The sequence below is a fragment of the Delphinus delphis genome, chromosome 4 (assembly GCF_949987515.2).
Source record: "Delphinus delphis chromosome 4, mDelDel1.2, whole genome shotgun sequence".
Lineage (NCBI taxonomy): Eukaryota > Metazoa > Chordata > Mammalia > Artiodactyla > Delphinidae > Delphinus > Delphinus delphis.
In genome coordinates this window covers 127,513,882-127,534,637 of record NC_082686.1, presented here as the reverse complement: position 1 = coordinate 127,534,637, position 20,756 = coordinate 127,513,882, and the positions used below count along the sequence as shown (strand labels likewise).

Below are 20,756 nucleotides of genomic sequence, written 5' to 3'. Positions count from 1 at the left end.
ATGAGACCTTTTTTTTTATGTGAGCAATTATTTGATTTATTAAAAGATGCAACGAATTTTAAAATGACACAAAATATAATTTTCAAAACAACATTAAAAAGTGAGTGTAGGTCTTCCCTGGTGGCACAGCAGTTGAGAGTCCACCTGCCAATGCAGGGGACACGGGTTCGTGCCCCGGTCCGGGAAGATCCCACATGCCGTGGAGCGGCTGGGCCCGTGAGCCATGGCCGCTGAGCCTGCGCGTCTGGAGCCTGTGCTCCGCAACGGGCGAGGCCACAACAGTGAGAGGCCGGCGTAACGAAAAAAAAAAAAGTGAGTGTATTTAACCATACTCAGTTCATTACAGAGCATATGTGTGAGTGGAATAATAATTCATGCTATAGCATGTTTAATGAACTGGCAAAAGATAAAGTTGGTCGAAGGAAGGCAGAGGAAATTTGTCTTTTAAGAATTAGAACTGAGGCCTTCCCTGGTGGCGCAGTGGTTGAGAGTCCGCCTGCCGATGCAGGGGACACGGGTTCGTGCCCCGGTCCAGGAAGATCCCACATGCCGCAGAGCAGCTGGGCCCGTGAGCCATGGCTGCTAAGCCTGCATGTCCAGAGCCTGTGCTCCGCAACGGGAGAGGCCACAGCAGTGAGAGGCCTGTGTACCGCAAAAAACAAAAACAACAACAACAACAAAAAGAATTAGAACCAAGTGGCCCCATAATCATCTGGCAGCCACTCAGTGTTGTACCTATGGCTAGAAATGTACATGATAGGAACTCCAGGGATCTTCCAGATTCTTTGTTTAAGGTCCTGGTCAACTGTGGCCACAATGTAACACTTGTGCTGAGTTACTCTCTGTACTAAGCAGTCAACCGCATAGGTTCCTTTGTGTGTGCATGGTAATCGTTCAAATCTTGGATCCTTGGCAATCCTTAGAGCCACTCAACACTTCTGCCCCAATTTCTCAATTTCAGCCATTACGCAGTCAGTTATACAAGGGATACACTTGGCATACAGCCAGTCCATCATTGACTGCACTAAGTCCAGTTTGGCTTTAATGGAAAAGTTGATAAAGTTGGTATCGACCAGATGTGGTAAGGTGGGCCCAGCTGTGTGTTATATTGGAAAAATAAGCAGGAAGGGTGTTGGGGGACTTCTCTTTCCTTGAGTGCACTGGGATCTTTCTTTTCTTTCTTTTTCGGTTTTAATCTACCCTTTTCTTTAAGCTTCTGATCTCTGAGACTAAGCATTCGCTTCATGGTTGCATACTTCAGTGTTTTCTTTTGCTTCCCAGTGTTCACGCCGCACTGTTGTTTCTCTACCTATGACACATTTTATACAAACCTCACGGTAACCACAAAACATAAATCTAGAGCAGAGACACAAAATATAAAAAAAGAGGAAACTGAGAAAAACATCATAGAAACTGCCAGACTAAAATGGCAGACATAAACACAAGGAAAAAGAAACAATGGAGATATAAAAGAACTGGAAAACAAAAGACAAAAGAGCAGTACTAAGTCCTCATTTATCAGTAATCCCCCTAAATGTAAATGGGTTGAATTCACCAGTCAAAAGAAATAGAGTGGATGGATTAAAAACAAGACCCAACTCTATGCTATATCTAGGCGACTCATCCAGCTCTAAAGACAAACAGAAGCTCCAAGTGAAGGGGGGGAAGATGATACTCCACACAAATGACAGCCAAAAGACAGTGGGTATAGCCACACCCATCCAACAAAATAAACTTCAATCAAAAAAGGTAACAAGAGACAAAGATGGACATTATAGAGTGATAAAGAGGACAATTCATCAAGAAGATATAACAGTTATTAATATATTTGGAGCTAATATAACAGCACCAAAATATTTAAAGCAATTATTAACAGACCCAAAGGGAGAAATTGACAGCAACACAACTACTGTTAGAACTTTTAACACCCCACTTATATCAATGGAGATTCCTCAAAAAATTAAGACTAGACGCACTAAATGATCCAGCTATTTCATTTCTGGGTATTTATAGAAACAATACAAAAACACTAATTGGAAAGATACATGCACCCCTATGTTCATTGCAACATTTTTACAATACTCAAGATATGGAAACAATCTAAGTGCCCATAAATGGATGAATGGATAAAGATGTGGCATATATACAGACAATGGAATACTACTACTCAGCCATAAAAAGATGAAATCTTGCTATTTGCAACAACATGGATGGACCTTGAGGGCATTAATATGCTAAGTAAAATAAGTCAAGTACCTGTATGATTTCACTCATACGTGGAATGTAAAAAAAGTAAACAAAATAAATGAACAAACCAAACAGAAAATACATAGATACAGAGAACAGATTAGTGGTTATCAGAGGGGAAGGGGGTGGGGGGAGGGTGAAATGGGTAAAGGGAGTCAACCATAGGGTAATGAGTGGAAAACAAACTTATAGTGATGGATATGCTGCAGTGTATATAGAAGTCAAAATATAATGTTGTATACAAGAAACATACAATGTTACAAACCAATGTTACCTTAATAAAACCAAACAGTGGTTCTCAACCCTTGCAAAATATTAAATTCACGAGGGGAGATTTTAAAAGGAGAAACAGATTACCTGAATCAGAATTGCTGAATTTTAAAAAAATCTCCCCAGGTGGTTCTCATAATCAGACATGGTTCAGAATCACTGGTCTAGAGTTTAGAATACCTGCTCCAGGTTTCCCTGGAGGTGGTAGTGTCAGCCCTTTCTCTCCCATAGCTGCCATGGGCATTAGCTTACAGATGGGAGGGAACTTGGTGCTAACCAAACGCTCACAAGTCAAATCAGTGAGAGATGCAGGATCCAGGTGGAATCCCTGACTGACAGTCTTAAACACCAGCTGAACTTCCAAAGCACTGTCACTTCTCTACATCAACTGGGAGGAGGGTAGTAGATAAGGACAAGATTTCCCCTGATGAGAAACTATGCCTGCTATATAACTAACAGAGTCATGGTCACATCAGAACTAATACTTCTTAGGAAACATTTTCTATTCAGCTTCCTTGAGACAGTACAAAACTCTAAGGATTCAGATTTTTCCTCCCCAAGTCTTTCCAAATACAATTATACTACCTAAATATTCCAATCCCTTCAAATACCATCCCACACCAGTCACTGGTAGGTAAATCATATCTGGAGAAATCTTGATGCACTGTTTCAGACTGTAAAAAATTTCCTCTGGACAAATGAATTCTAAATTTTTCTCATCTCCTTCACCCTCATAAACAATAGCCATTCTTTAAATCTAACAGTGAGAACCACTGTCTCCACCAGAAATCCTAGGGTGTATTAACATCAAGGTATATTGGTCAGATTTTGTCCATTGGTTTAGTATATGACCATCAATATCTATTTTTAACCTTTCTAGATTTCTGAAGACTCATTTGGATTCCAAAACTCAGTTCTGTAATGGTTACAAGGTCTTTAACATGGTCTGATGGCTTTTTAACTATTTTCCTTAAATGGTAATGTGTCTTATAATAATTATGTTCTATTTTGTACCCCTTTGCAACAACCCAATCTCACTCTTAGAGAATATTGCATTCCTATCAGGTAGCTTTCCTATTCTCTCCTTCTACTGCATGCATTCTAAGGAGTCACTGAAGTCAAAATTGTCTGAACTCAGGTTTCAGGCTCCTCTCATTTAGAAACACTAGCTGGGACATGTCGGAAATTACTTCTTTGGGTCTTCTGACATCTGTCAGTCTCAAAAATCATGTGGGTAGCTATGGCCATATTCTGTTATTAGAACATATTATCACAATAATAATCACTTTTTAATATTAAAAAGTTTAGACCAATCTAAGTTAAAATTTCACTAAAAATTCTAATTCAAAGCCTTTCCTGCCTTATGATTGTACACTCTTCCCTCTTCTGCTTCAGATTCCTCTAAGATCAGATTGTGGAGATATGGGATTAAAAGAAAGCAGCAATAATCTTTCGCGTAACTCATTCTGCTTCAGTCCCTTGTCTTTGATATCCTGCATGGCCACAAGTACAAATTCTCTAGAGGACCTATAGGGAGTGTCCTCGCTGTAGAGTTGTCTGGTGTGGGTCATGTGCTTTCTAGATGATTTTTTCCAATGACTGCACAGATCCAACTTGCTCCTGGGTTCTTCTTACCTAGATGATAGCCTCTGGATTGGGGACTGGTAAATGGCTCAAACCTAACGTCCCTTGACTGATGGCAAACTTGCACGTCCTTGCCAGGTTAATAAAGGCTACACTGCTGTCGCTTCTTTCAATATCTTTGCCAACATGGACTAATTTAGCAAGCTTTTCATCTTTTGGGTAAGAAACAGCTTAGGTCATTACACTCACATATGCATTTGAACTTCCAGGGACATGTGCCTGGTCTCCTAAGAACTCTCTTACTGCACTCTGTCCTGTAGACTGACATTCTCTTCTTTTGCTGATCACATAATAAAAAATTCTGTCATGCGATTCTTGTCCTTATTCGGTCTTTACTCCAAGAACTTCCTTTGAGAAAGCAATTGATTGGGTCAGATATTAAACCCCAGTTCTATCTGCTGTGGCCAAGGATATGGGGTTATGGGGGCCTTGCCTGTTTAGAAGTTTCTCTGGGAGCAGACTCTCTAATCACAGGGCTTGAGCAGATTTATTAAGGGTGAGTGGGGTACAGAGGAAAGAAATAATTTCATGTCCACTACTTCTCCAAAGTATAATTCTCTAAGGTATAAATATCAAGGATAGGAGAGAAGAACTCAGAAATCGGGATACCTAGAAGAGAGTAGATCTTTAATAATTATACTTTGGTTTTTGTAAATGCCTTACTGGCCTCACTCACTCTCATCTGACAAGATGAGTAAAATTAGTGGAAGCACCCTGATTAGAGTTTTTAAAGAGACAGGAAAGAAAATGGAAAAATGGAAGTTTCTTACAGTAGTTAACATTTGCATAGCCAGTGACAAAACTTGGCCTGCTACTAAGTGAAAGATTTTATTTCAGATTTTAAAGATCAGTGTGAAACAGACAAGTAAACCATGATATTTTGTGGCAGTTTTCATGTTGTCTTATAATTACAACTCGAGTCTCAAAGCTACAGTAAATAGATACATATCATCTCCACAATTTAAAGATCAACACTAGATTTACTCCTGCCTAACTCAGTGAAAGCTGGCAAAACGAGTCTTCTCCCAGTCTTTATAAATAAAGCACTAGACTGGTTTCTCATCGAGTCTGAATGCTCTTCCTCTGGGGTCCATGAAATAACTCTACACCCTTTCAATAAGTTTCTCAATTTTGCCTAAGATACTGTATATGAATTTCTGTTACTTGCAACCAAATGACCCCAGACTAAAATATGAAGTACTGTGGTCTTAAGTAGCTCGTCAGACAACCACACCATTTTCCTTTTCTAGTCAATACCTAATGGAAGTAACTAGGGAACACCTGGGGTAACGAGACCAACCTCTGCAAGTTATGGAAGGGCTTCTTAAGGTCAAAATGTGTGTGGGGGGGACTTCCCTGGTGGCGCAGTGGTTGGGGGTCCGCCTGCCGGTGCGGGGGGCTTGAGTTCGTGCCCCGGTCCGGGAGGATCCCACGTGCCGCGGAGCGGCTGGGCCCGTGAGCCGTGGCCACTGGGCCTGCGCGTCCGGAGCCTGTGCTCCGCAACGGGAGGGGCCGCGGCGGTTGGGAGGCCCGTGTACCGCAAAAGATAATAATAATAATTAAAATGTGAGGAAAACAGAAGGTTCAGGTGATAACTCAGTCATCCTGACAGCAAATAAAAACTGTCAACTCAGCTACATAGGGGAGCAGGCACACTTGAAAGACGTGGGTAATATGAGGGGCATGTCTCACATTTGTTCCTGGCAAAGCCCATTAACAATTCCCAGGAGATAATAATAGAATATGGGTAATAAAATAAAGTCTAACCTTTTTTTTTTCTTTTCCTTTGTGCCTCCTTTGGTTTCACTTGCTCATAGGGTGCTGCGCAGAGGCCTCGCCCCCCGGGACTTCATGCCAGAGTTCCTAGTGCGAAAGGGCTGCTCCTGACACTTCAGCTCCTCAGGCCGTCAACCCGCAGGCAGAAGCGCTGCACAGGACACTCAATTTAAGAGGGTGGCAGCGGCCCGTGTGCAGAGACGCTGCGCCCGGCACTGCAATCTGGAGCGTGAGCTGCGCAGGCGCGCACCCGCCTGGCGCGAGCCCCACCCCTTCCGCCTGCTGACGAGATTCCCGTGAAGCAGACCCGCGCACAGCTGAGCCGGGAGAGCGTGGACTCTGCAGCTCCAGCTCGCGCCTCTCCGTTCTTTGATCAAAGAATAAAAGCTTTCCTTTGCTTCTGAGCCGAATTTACCTTCGTTCTATTGACGCAGAAGGACCCTTGTTGGGGACGACTCGGAAGGGTTGGTAACAATTCCTGTCATGTATTATTGCTATTATATACCTTATAGCCCCTATGTCATTTTACACGTATTATCTTCCTTATGAGACTATGAAGCTCTGAGGACCTAAGTTCCTAATTCATCTTCATATTTTCCCATCAACCAGCATGGGGTCTGTTATTTAGTATATAGTATGTGCTTAATAGGTATTTGTCAAGAGTGAAAATGATGGGGAACTGGGATTAGTCTCATTGGAACTAATGGATAGATATCCCTATCTCAGGGATAGCTTATTTGATGAAAACAAAGGGAATATACCTTAAAAGAAGAGACACTCTGAGATGTTACCTTATAGGTAGAGTAGTGGTTCTCAAGCAGGACTAGTTTGTCCCCCAGGGGATGTTTGGTGATGCCTGGAGACATTTTTGTTTGTTACAACTGGGAGTAAGGTATGCTACTAATATCTAGTGCTCAGAGGCCAGGGATGCTGTTAAACATCCTACAATGCCTAGAACGGCTCCATTCTCCACCCTCCACAATAAGGAATTACCTGCACCAACATGTCAATAGTACCAAGGTTGAAAAATACTAAACTAGAGTTTCCTCTGATCAAAGAGTTTTTCTTGATGACTGGAGCAGAAACAACACCTTTGGGCTTCAGTTACTAATACCAACATCTGGTGCCAGAGGTACTTTTTGCCCCACTATAGCAATTCTCCCCTTATTTCTTTTGATAATAGAACATCTTGAGTTTTAGCTGGACCCTTGACTACCAACTAGAGACTACAGCTCTCATCCTGTCTTGTAGGCAAGCTTGAGGATGGGAGTAAATTCTTGCCAATGAAAAGGAGTGGAAATGATGTGTGCTTTGTGTCCTCAAAAAGGAAGATTTTTGCACTCTTCATTCTTTCCTTCCTGTAAATTATAACATGGATGTAGAGGGTATGAATGATATTTGTCCATGTAGATACAGATAAAATTACAGGAAAAGAATTCCTTGATGGTCCAGTGGTTAGCACTTGGCGCTGTCAGTGACACGGCCCATGGCCCGGGTTCAATCCCTGGTCGGGGAACTAAGATCCCACAAGCCCTGCTGGTGTGGCCAAACAAACAAAAAAAACCTTACATGGAATGCAGAGTGATGCAGAGTGATGGGATAAAAGAAACCTGGTCTCACGGAGCAAAGTCACCTACCTAATTTGTCCTGCCTGTTTCTTGCTGGCCAGTCACATAAGAAGAAAGCAAACTACTTTTTGCTTCAAACAGCGTTGTGTGAACCCTTTGTAATAGCAACTTAGTTTTTGTCCTACCTAATACAAACCAGATGCAGTTTTTAGTGTCTGGATGATGGCTGGGAGTGAGTAGCACTATAAGAGATAGACAGCCACACGCACAGGTTTAGAATGCTGTAGACAGGACCGGTTAAAACTGATTAACACATGATGTTGGCAGACAGAAGGAAATAGACTACATCTCAAAAGAGACCATATTATTTGCATGCAGTGGTCTTTATAGCAGTCAGCTAACTCATGGATCATACAAACTGAAATGTGGTAGGAGTTGAGGTTACCGTGATTTTTAAGTTGAAGGATTTAGAATGTGCATTGATTTTTCCCCCCTGCATTGATATTGCTTTTAATTTCTTTGTTTATAAGCTTTAGAGGTGTTCTTAGGATATACAGCCATCTAGTAGAAAAAAACTTCCCAGTTTCCTGGAACAATGTTCTATAAGAAGGAGATGGACATTTAACTCTTATTGTAAACATTAGCGATCTTAGGAATAATGCAAATGTCCTATTTAGTAATTTGAGGAAAAGGTGGGGAGTAGATAGAACTAAAGATTAAAACTAACACTTTTTAGCTACCAATTGCCTGATACCCTGCTTTAGTCCTCTTGTTGTGGGATATGGTTTAGGGAAGATGATCATTGTTTTTTTCCTCCTACATGTTCTGGTTGCTGCTCTGATTTCTACCTGTCAAATGAGCAGCTTTCACCCTCTCAGGGGAGGATATATGTAGCTGAGAAGGGGAAAGAGATATGTTAAAACTCCTCTGAGCCAGGCATTTTGAAATCCAAGCCTTTTAGGAGCCAAGCTCTTTGAGATCACAAAGGATTTCTGAGCTACAAAAGGCTAAGCCTCTGGAGAATGTTAAACATGGAGTCTTGAGGATAAAGTTGGGGGTGAGGGAGGGGAGCTTGCTAAGATAAGAGTATTTTCCCAGAGGAAAGGAGATGAAGTTTAACAAGTGAGTGGGAAGAGTGTTATCTGAGGGGAAGGAGCTAGAGTTTGGAATCCGAGGGTGCCTGAGACAGCATGTCGTGCCCTACTCTCGGCCTAACCAAGCTCTGGACGGCGTAAATGCAGACCACAGAGAGATTTGGTAGGAATCTTGGATCAGAGGAGGAGAGTTTTCCATGAAGGCTGAGGGAGTGCAAGCCTCGAAGATAAGTCCTGTTAGTGTACCTGTTCCCAACCAAAGTCATCATCGTCTTGCAATAGAAGTGTAGAAGGGTCTGGGTCTGGGTCAGGGTCTGGGTCTGGGTCCAGGCCTGGGCCTGGGTCTGGGTCTGGGTCCGGGACTGGGTCTGGGTCTGGGCCTGAGCCTGGGTCTGGGCCTGCCTCAGGGTCTGGGCCTCGGTCTGGGTCTGGGCCTGGGACTGGATCCGGGTCTGGGCCTGGGTCAGCGTCTTGGCCTGGGTCTTGGTCTGGGTCCGGGTGTGGGCCTGGGTCTGGTCCTGGGTCTGGGTACGGGTCTGGGTCAGGGTCCGGGCTTGGGTCTGGGTCTGGGCCTGCGCCTGGGCCTGGGACTGGGTCTGGGTCTGGGCCTGGGTCAGGGTCTGGGTCCGGGTCTGGGCCTGGGTCTGGGACTGGGTCTGGGTCTGGGACTGGGTGTGGATCTGGGCCTGGGTCTGAGTCTGGGTCTTGGCCTGGGTCAGGGTCTGGGCCTGGTCTGGGTCTGGGTCTGGGCCTGGGTCAGGGTCTGGGCCTGGGTCTGGTTCTGAGCCTGGGTCTGGGTATGAGTTTGGGTCTGGGTCTAGGTCCCTAAGCCTGTGTCTGGAACTGGTTCTTAGGCTGGACTTGGTGCTGATAGAGGCTGGAACTGGGACTAGGAGCAGTGATGGGGCTGGAACAAGGCCTAACCCTGGGTCTGGGTGTGGGAATGTGCCTCGTTCTGCACTAGATCTGGGCATAGATTTAAGTTGGAGATGGGTCTGGGCCTTGGGCTGGGCTGGCGCTGAAGATAAGTTTCTGTCTATAAGAGGAAGTCAGGGCTGCTGCAGAGCTGCAGAGGCTTTGCTCTTAATTAAGTTAGTAGATATCAGGAGTCGTATCTAGACGTGCTCTGATAAGGTCACTAAACTGTCAGTGACCAAGAATTTCATACCAGCAAAGCCATTAACCCCTTTCTCACTCAGACTTTCCTTTAAATCCCGAAATCCTGGTATCTGATTTCAAATAAGAGTTCATCAAGAGCAGAACAAAAGTGAAAATATAGCTTTAGTTATGCAGAGTCTTAACAATTAGTTTGCAGTTAGAAGACATTTACGTTTTTCAGCTCTTTTAAATCTTAAACAATTTTCATTTATTCATATTTTATGTTTTAAAGTAATTATTTATATTTTAATCAAACATGTTACCTTTGGTTGTTATTTATATTGGTTTTGGAATTATTATTATAAGTATTACTGTAACTTGCATTTCTAAACTTCTGTGGATCTATGATTTCATAAAAATGGATTATGGATTATAGTTATCCATGTTGGAGATGGTACAGCATGCCTTGAGAATAACTCTTTCAATTCCAGCTCTGCCTTTATCTTGACTTGGAACGTGTCGATTACTCTTAGAACATCACTTTTGACATAACAACCTTGCCTCGTAGGACCGTGAGCGGTCCATCAGCTAGTAAAAACAACATACAGAATAGACAAGCTGTACTCCGTAATATCCACTCCCTTCATAGGTGTCACCCTCCACCTGGCCTCACTATCAGAATCCTTCTCCTGAGGAACACAAGCTACTTTGGGCAACTCAGTCTTCTGAGTCCCGCAAAAGTGGTTGTGAATAACCTAGATTGTAAAATTCCCACACTAAGTTGCTAAAGTGTAAGTTACTATCCCACTTTGGACTGTTTGCTTCTTCTGTTTTGATCTTAGTAAGAGAAAACAACCATTATGAGTTTCCACGATGTCTGGCCCTTAGAACTCATTTACTCACTTAATTTTCACAATGACCTGCAAAGGTGTGTTATTATCCCTATTTAATTTGAGGAATATGAGCCTGAGAAAGACTTAATCACTTGCCCCTAGCTATGTAGGTATACCTGACTGAGTCAGAATTTGAAATAAATACCTTCTGACCCTGCATAGGAAGCCCCAGACCTATTCCTGCTCTCTCGTTGCTGGGGCGCTTACAGAGGTGACAGTGCTCCCTGACTCATAGTCAAGTGCCTGCCTTTGGTTTCTGACCTTTCCTAGATTCCTCTGACCCTCAGCTTTTCTTCAATATTGTGACTTAGCTGCTTCTGTCTTGAATCTGAGCCCCATGTCTATGATTCACTGTTAGGTATCCTCTTGGTGGGGTGCCTAAAGGTAGAGTTTTTAATGTATGTAAAAAATTGATTTGGTTTGGACTTATGTAATGATGTAGAAGTTAAGGCATATGATATAAAAACTAAGAAAAAGAAATACAGCAACTCTTGATTTTCACAAGAGGGTGTGTGTGTGTGTGTGTGTGTGTGTGTGTGTGTGTGTTATTTAAGATAAATTACAAATTCTGGGACAATTTTTTATCCCCATCTAGTATAATACACTGCTGCCTACACCAGTCTGTTTGTTTTTAAAGAATGCAAATTAATTTTAATATTGGAGTAAGGCATTTTAAAGGAAGGAAAATCTGTTTTTAAAACATCACATAATTCAGATTGCATTTGTATTCCACTTTGAATAGAATTGCCTGTGGCGTTACTTCATCTAGGAACACAGATGGCAGAAATATGTTTATATATTCACATTTTTTATATTCCTTATAAATTTCATTCATAATCTTTGGCACTGTCAACTGACACAGTTTTATTCACTGAGATTCTGAGATATGTGTAGAACTACCTGTTTAATTGCTCTGAATACAAGTCCAGGAAACTCAGGGTCATGAGGAAATCATTAGTCACGACCTTGAAGAGTTAATGTAGCAAAGGAAATCAGGAAGAAAGATTTTGTCAACAACTGGTTATTACTCAACATCAGTTTTTGGTAAAAGACAAAAATATTAAAAGCTAAAACAGAAAGCCTTATCAGCGCTATTCCTTATTAATGTGCTTAGCAGGGCTGACACAGGGGTGATGGTTTTGTTGGCCACCAGTCTCTGTAAGGACTCATCAGTACCTGGGTCTCTGGAATTACCCTAGGAAAGAAATGAGAACTCTATTTTCTTTTACTGTTTTTCATGAATTGCAACATCAGGATAGTGGACCTTTAAATTTACTTGACTAACCATTGGCTATTAAAAACAGATTGCTAAAGGTTGATGAAAAGGAAAAATGAGTAGAGAGATTTAACAAATATCATTGTCTTAAGATAGCAGTGAAAAGGAATTCTGTAGTCAGAGCCAGATTTATATATAATAAATTGTCTAAATGCTAACCTGCTATAAATTCTATGGTTTTAGGAAAATATAATAAGAAATTAACTCATGCCTAAAATCTCACACCATCTTTGTTTTCCTTTCAGGTTAGAGTTTTGAACTCTAATTAATGTGAATAACTCTCCCTGAGAGGTAATGAATGTCACCCAGTAATTGGTACAAAGTTGCTTAAGAGAGAACCAGAGGAGGGTGGTGTGAGTGATCCCATGAGGCAGAGTCACTGCTCAAACTCATACGTGCTGATTTTCCTGGGGGTTGCCAGTTCATTACACCAGCATGAATGAACATCTGAAGCAGGTTTTCCTAGGAGAGAGAAAACAAAGTATAGTTGGACCACACCAAAAGAAAATAATGACATGGGGCGGGTAGACCATAGCTGCCCAAAATTATATGGAGAGCACAGTATTTAAGGTTAGGGGTTTTGGAATTATGCATGCCTGGGCTCAAATCCTTCATCCGCCAACCATTTGTGGAGACAAGATACATAACTATGCTGTGAAATAGACTGCTCAGCTGTATCTGCTAGGGTTGTGGATAAGATTAAAGAAGAAAATGAGTATCATGAGCAGAGTATAGGATTTAGCTCCATAAACAGAAAATATTTGGCTCTTGGTAGCTAATATTAATTCTTTTATTATCATCATCACCTCCAGTGCATGGCAGGAGTATGGATTCTGGAGTCAGACTATTAAGGTTCAAATCCTTTCTTCATCAGTTACTAACTCAGTAACCCTTGGCAGGATATTTACCCTTGATGTGCCTTAGTGTCCTCATCTGTATAATGAAGATAATAATACCTATCTTATGAGTTTGTTAAGAGGAATCAATGATTTAATACATGTGGACAATTGAACCACTAGATCCTGTAAATAGTAAGCACTCTGTTAGTTTATAGTCCATCTGTATAATTTTAAATGGTGTAGAGGAACTCTGAATAGGAGATCAGTGGCGATTTGAACATAAAATAGAATACTTTTCAGCTTTTTAGGAGAGTGATTTTTTTTTTGTATGACTGTCCAAACGAACCTCAGGTGCCTGAAGGTTAGGATTAATTTTTTTTTCTAGGACTCTGTTATGCTTGGAGCAGTACCTCCAGTCATAGAATCTCCAAGTAGGAGGAAACCCAGTGGTTTTTCTGGCCCATGTAAGACATGCACACTCTATATAGTACCTCCGACAACACAGGGCATAGCCAGTGAAGGTGAACATATTACTTTTCAAGGCAGCCAATTTTCAGACAGTCATAGGAAAGAAAGTTGGTTCTTTTCTGGAACTGAATCTCAATTCCCTTCTAACCACTAGACAAGTCCAGCCCTAGAAAGCATCACAGACTAAATATAGTTTCTCCTCCTTGTGAAAATTATTCAAATATTTGTGAATAGCATCCATGTCTATTCCTTTCCCCCGTGTTAGGCTGAGTTTCCCTTTTCTTGAAGCTAAGTTCCTTCCACTGTTGCTTGTATAAGAACAGCATGGAATCCTTTGGAGTCATATTGGGTGGACATCAAATTTCCATGTGCTTAACCTGGGAAGTTTATTAGATCCCTCTTTAATGCCTCAGAGAGATGGAAGTGGTAATACCTAACTTAAAAATTGCATTAGGGATTAAATGTGAGTGTATGCATAATACTAGACACAACATAGGTGCTCAATGATAACAATAACTACATTGATAATTATTGTTTTACATAGAATGTTTCTCCTGCTATTCTTGGCCTTCTTTGATGAAAGTGTTCAATGTGTCAACATGTGAAGAAAGAAAAATAATTACTTTCGTTTTTCGTACTGTTCCTAGGTGTGGTTTAATCTTAGATTTTAAGACTAAAATGTCATAGAGACATTTGAAATCACTTCTAATTAATACATTTTGTGAAAGTTGCAGAGTGCTCATTATGTGTCATTCACTGTGTTAAGTGCATTAGGTGCATCGTGCACTGTCTCCATTACAATAATTCTATGGGGCAAAAGGCATTTATTTATTTATTGGCTGCGTTGAGTCTTCGTTGCTGCACGCAGGCTTTCTTTAGCTGTGGTGATCAGGGGCTACTCTTCATTGCAGTGAGCGGGCTTCTCATTGCGGTGGCTTCTCTTGTTGCAGAGCACAGGCTCTAGGCACGGGGGCTTTGATGCTCCGTAGCATGTGGGATCTTCCCGGGCCGGGGATCAAACCCCTGTCCCCTGCATTGTCAGGTGGATTCTTAACCACTGCGTCATCAGGGAAGTGCCCAAAAGACCATTATTTTCCTCATTTTGTAGAAAAGCAAACTGAGATTTAGTGATACTAAGAAACTTGTGCAAATTCACATAGCTGTTAAGTAGCAAAACTATTATTATCCAAGTCTCTCTGATATAACATATAGCACAAGTGGTCCACAGTCAGGTGTGGGGTTGCTGGCACAATTCATGGTCCTATGAATTTTTTTTTTTTAATTAATCAACTGAAGCTGTCTTCTAGGATAAAGTCCTACTCTGATGGGAAACTTCTGGACATCAAATCCAAATTGAGGACAGTGTCAATGGGAATAAAGGAAAGAGAAGATTCCTTATAAAAGGAATGGGTGGGTCAGAGGGCAAAGCCAGGAGATCTCAGGAAGTATATGACAATTTTAAAATTTACTTTACAAAAAAACAGGGAAGAACAGGCTCTAGAGCTGGGGTGCTGGAAGAGACGGAGAGTCCAAAATGGCTCCATTCACATAGTTGCTTGCCATTTGCAGGGGCCTTAGCTGAGACTCTCAGCAGAGGTCTTGACCTTCTCCAGATGGGTCTATCATCAAGACTTCTTGAACCTCCTCAAGCCTTATGGCTGAGTTACAAGAAGAAAGCAGAAAGCAGAGGCTGTCAGTTCTCTTAAGTCTGGGGCTCAGAATTTCCAGGAAATCACCTTTGCTGGTCAAAGCATCACAAGACCAACCCAGATTCAGGGTGTGGGGAAATGAATTCCACCTCTCAAGAGGAGAGTACCACATTTGTCAATTAAGAAAAGAACTGATGGAGGCCATCTTTGGAGACTATTTACCATATATGCTTATACTAAAATGCAAAGAATGAACCTAAAAGTGTATCCAGTTGTTGATATAACTATGCTGAGAGAAACTATTCCAAAACTGACATTAAAATGTAGTAATAGATTATACATCTTTAGTAGGTATATTTTAAGGACAAAAATAACAACAAAGTAAAATGTATATCTTAAAATGATTTTAGAAATCATACTATTTGTGGTAGTATTGATATTGACAATCTGGGACTTGTGTATAAGCTGGAAAAAAAGAAAATTATATGATATTTAAGTTTATCATGTTATTAAGAATCAGGATTCGTGGCATGGGAGAAAGAAGACAGTATAAACTCATGAAGTATTTTATCTTAAACATTTTTTTAATATTTTACCTTAAAAATATTGTCCACTGAAAATTTCTGAAAAAATAAGCAACCTAGAAGAAATACACAATTAGCGCTCAGTTGAAATATTATGTCTCACTAAAAATAATGAGAGTTCCTTGGGAAAATGGCTGATTCTATTGGTACGAAATGTGCAAGATGGGCATACCAAATAGCAAGGAAACTATCAAAGACATAAAAAAAATCATACCAGGACTTCCCTGGTGGTCCAGTGGTTAGGACTTCACCTTCAAATGCAGGGGGTGCGGGTTCGATCCCTGGTTGAGGAGCTAAGATCCCACATGCCTCATGGCCAAAAAATTAAAACAGAAGCAATGTGGTAAAAAATTCAATAAAGACTTCCCAAAAATGGTCCACATCAAAAACAAAAAATCTTAAAAAAAAAAAACATACCAAAAGTACTCAGGAGCCCACTTGAGGAATTTCTCAGTGGTCAAATAAGGGACAATTTGGCCATAAACAAGGATATAACTATAATAAATTTAAACATATCACATAGTTTAAATCTATGAGTTCCTAATAATAGCTTAAAAAAAGCTTATAGCTCAATATTGGAGGATGCTAGTAAACCAGCTTATTATTTTTAAAACTGGTAAATAAAGGAAAAGAACAAGCATTTATCCTTTCTCTTCTATATGTATTTGGCTACTCCTGGGTAACCATATAGTAGATGTGTAATGCGCCTCTTTATAGAAGTGTTGTAGTTAATAAGTAAAGAAAGAATATTAGACTTAGATATCACCATATTTCAATTCTCCAAACAATTAGTGAATGTATTCATTCATGATCAGTGGCCTCTATCATCACAGTATAGAGAGAACCAGACCTCTTGATGAAAGAACAAAACAGCATTTATGAAGTAGTCTTGCAAAAGCATCCAAGTAAAAATGAGCAGCAAACTGATTAAGGCTCCAGATTCAAAATCCAATTTATAAGAAACTCAGTAATCAGAGGAACACGTTAAATGGCAGTCACAGGTTGTAGTCGGCAAGATGCAGACCACAGGAAAATCTACAGAATGAGTAACCTAATTTATTCAACAAATAAATTATAATAAAATAAAAGATACAGAGAAGATGCCTACAGATTTTAGAGACATTAATCAATTACAATGTGTAATTTTAATTTTAAAAGTAAAAAAGAATTTGTTTTACACACATATACTATATTATATATATATATACATACGCGTGTGTATATATGTGTGTATACACACACATATACACATTATACACTTACTGTGTATATGTATACATTATACACTTTATGATATATATCACATTTTTTGACAGAATTGGAAATTTTAAAACTGGATATTTGATATTCAATGATAGTAAAAAAAATACTGTTAAATAATTTTAGATGCAATAATTACATCTAAATCTCAAATTTCAACACATATTTCTTTCTCTTTCCCCAATATTTGTGCATTGTCTGGACAGTTCTGCCTCAGGCTATGGGGCTTGTGTTCAAATATGTCCCATGAGTTTCTCAGTCTCCCTAGATCTCATGTTTTTTTAGAGACAGATGACAGGAGCACAGAGGTCAGACTTAATCACACAGCACTATGCAGTCTTTGCTGGTGTCATGAGCACTAACATTTCAAGCTATTTTCATGGCCAAGTTCAACATCTACAGGTGAGGACACAAACTCTGTCCACAGAGGTGGAACTGTAAAGCCACATGGTAAAGGTCATAAATGGGTAATTCTATAATAAAGTAGGAGTGAAAACATGAGATCAGTAACCCATTCTACGATATACTTATAACTTTTAAAAATAAGTTTTTATCTTTTAGAGATAAATATTAACATTTATGGATTAAATGATATGATGCCTGGCATTTACTTCAATATGATAAAGGTGAGGGTACTTATAAAACAGGGTCTTCCATAAGTTGATAAACATTGTAGCTACGTGACAGGAACATTGGGAGTTCATTTTACTGTTGTTTTTGTTCCGACATAAAGAGTTAAAAATTTCAGAATAATTAAAAAACAAATACTCGATGTCTTTTGTCATTATTTGTAGACCATAGAATCATGAACAAATATTTGCTAAGCATACTTAGGTATATAAATAGTTTTAAGTACCATCTTAGGGAAGTAGGATTTCTTAAAAATGAAGTAATTCTGAATTGTGAAAGGCCAGATAACAAACCAAGTATGTTTATTCTTTCTGAAAAACTTTTGAGTAACACATGCTAAAAATATAAATGACTGATGTTTCCCAAGAAAACGATTTCAATTCTATAAACAGAATATATCTACAATCACCTATTTAGTGATTATTCAGTGATTCAGCAAAATGAATGATCATTTGTCTTTTCAACATATCACAGTTACTGGATGCAATAAAAAATAAAGTTCTAAACCCCTTTTCTTACCCATACTCTACATAACCAAATTACTGCCAAATTTACAAACTTTTATTCTGTTTCCAAGATTGTCCTAACACTTCACACTTTTGCTTAATGATATGATGTTATTGAGGTTATTTAGCTCTTCATTTTATTTATCTAGATTTCAAGATATTTATCACTTACAATATATTTGAAGGTTACATAAGCCCTTTAGGTATCCTTTTATCAGCTTCATCTTCATTACTCTACAAAAGCTCACTATACCTTCCAATCATGTGAAAAAACAGATGAAAAAAATTTTTAAGCGCTTTTCCTAATTACTAGGCAAACATTTAGAACTGAATAGTGCTTTTCTTAATTAATAGGCAAACATTTAGAACTGATATTTCTTCCCAACTCATTGAGTCTGTATCATAAGTCCTTAAACAACAATAAAAGCAATCATAAAATAGTGCAATGTTCTAACAAATTACTCAGAAGTATTTTGTGCAGTAGAAATTATTTAAGTAATGCTGATTTGAAAATAAATTAGATTTTTGACTCTTACTTGATTCCATATGTGATTTGAGTATGAAAAGTTTATACTATTGATAACTGAACACAGGTTTGGTGATATTTACAAACTGTAACTGACTAAACAGGAATGTACTGGAACCGAATTTGAAAACAACAGTCAGGGCACTCCACAACTCCTTTTCAAATCACCTAGCAGGGATTGGGAAGAAAAGATTTCAAACAGATGCCTATGATTCATTCTCTCCTGTTCTGGTAAGTGGAGAGTCACCTAGGAAAGAAAAAGGCTAGCGACGACCTGGTCTAATTTTGTAAACATGGTGATTGGGCCTCCTGGAAAATAGACTAATGCTATTCATAAGAGAGTGCTTATCTATGGAATATTTTTTAGCAGAATTCCCATGGTTTAGGATTGACATATTGATGAATAAAGCTAGAATCTGGCTTTATGAAGCATGGCTTCCTGTGAAATGTAACATATGCTATAACTATCTAGGACACACAACATCTATGTATGGCAATCTAAAGTGCCTTGCAAACTTTCTTAGATACCTTATCCAATACTTTGGGTCAGAGGGCTTTTCCACTGGGAGAAGGAAGGACCTGGGGAGGTGCTCTCAATGTTCCAGAGCATTCCCTGCTTTGCTTATGCCCCTTGCCTGCCCACAACCTTGAAAATATTAGTAAACCGTGGTACTGGGTATGGTCTTTTATTTATTTATTTTATTTAATTGATTTATTTGTGTCAGACTGATTTAACAATATTTTAAAACATTTAAACGCTGTCTAAATTAAATCATGGGGTTTCCCAATAACTGTTTTGAACTATGTGACTCAGAAATAGAGTAATGGGTACTAAAGCTCTGGGTAGTTAGTGACAAGACCAAAACAAAATTCCTCCTTTTTGTAAGTAATTATAAACAATAATTAGTAAAAAGATTAGAAACTATTTCTAAGCAATATAAATTTTACTGATAATTGCACCTAGACTGATAAATCAAAAAATGATGTGTGCTGCATACTGAATATTTTATCTGTGATCTCTATAAAGGAAACCATAGTTACAAAATGAGGTTGCTTTCTATAATTGATACTGGGGTAGATATTTCTATACTGTTGTATTAACATTTTGAGGCTGCACACTGGAGGTTCTCTGAGAATGAACAGACATTCAAAGCGATTCTTTTACCTCAGAAGGGGCATGAAATTTTTCACAAATTAAAAAAAATATATTTTGAGAGATTTGCAGGTAATGTTGATCTCAATCCTCTTTTTATGTATCTTGAGAAACATTGCTATAAATAGATAAATTGTGACACTCCATCTCATTGATTTAATTATTTGATGCCATAATTAATATGATACCAATATTTCTAAAATATGTCTCTTTATTGACAGGGTATTTATAAAATCTTGAAATAAGATTTGAAGATAAAATCAAATTTCCCTGTAGAGGTGGCACAGGAATCAATTTAAGCTCAGAGATAAGACATAAATCAATGAAATTTTCTGGAGGGAAAGAGTGAAAAAGAAGAGGGAGCTGAGAAGACCAATATTGAAGAAAGAGGAGGCTGGGGTAAGAGTGACAAAGCTGGTAGAGCAGTGAAAGAAAGAGAGCAGGAAAAAGTATGTCAAATTAATAATTTAACTGTTTAGTAAATTTTATTTTCTGTCTTTGTTTAAGCCTCCCTAAAATAACCCTTTTAGGAAAAGTCCTAGTTGGAGAGCTCTTGAATGGTTCCATGTACACTGCATTGCAAGCTGAACAGCTTTGCATACATGTATGGTTTCTCTACTTCCAGAAAGACACTACTGACCGTCTCATCTAAAAATGCACACTTAGACAAGAATTGATCCCTCATGGGGTTTGCCTGCAAATGTCTACCTTCCAGGCATATGCCTTTATGCCTCACCCCTTCTGTTGCCCTCCCCACACCCACCCCCCTCCACATGGCAGCCCTCAGCAGGATTGGTGTCACCCCCAAATCATTCCCCAACCTACTGTGACAGAATGATTCCATGCACTTTTAGCACTTTGGGCACATCTCTATTTTTGCCCTGTACTTACTCCTGTCTGTTTATGTGTCTGTTTTCCTTATAAGACCAGGACCTAATTGAAGGCAAGAAATATTTGTTATTCATAGCTTAACCAACGACAAAATTTCTGGCAAACACTGGAAATATTTGTTGAATAAGTATTTTTTATACAAGTGGCAAGCTGCCACATGATTCTACCTGTTTACATAATACATAATATGATTTTTATTTTTATTTTAAATGTGTTTAGCATCCAAGGCACATTTCAGTTTAAGTCTCATCAGTCTCCTGGTATAGACAAAGTTTAATGAGAAAATGTCTCATAGGAACTAAGTGATTGCATGATTGATGTCATGAGTTTACTTTCCTGTTACATGTATTAAATATGTATATATTTATCTCTCTATATAGAAAA

General features: G+C 39.3%; 1 pseudogene; it reads right to left on the bottom strand.

The window, feature by feature from the left end:
* Window positions 1-686: 686 nt before the first annotated feature.
* LOC132424308 (rRNA-processing protein FCF1 homolog pseudogene) lies at window positions 687-1,273 on the bottom strand (annotated as a pseudogene).
* Window positions 1,274-20,756: the final 19,483 nt, after the last annotated feature.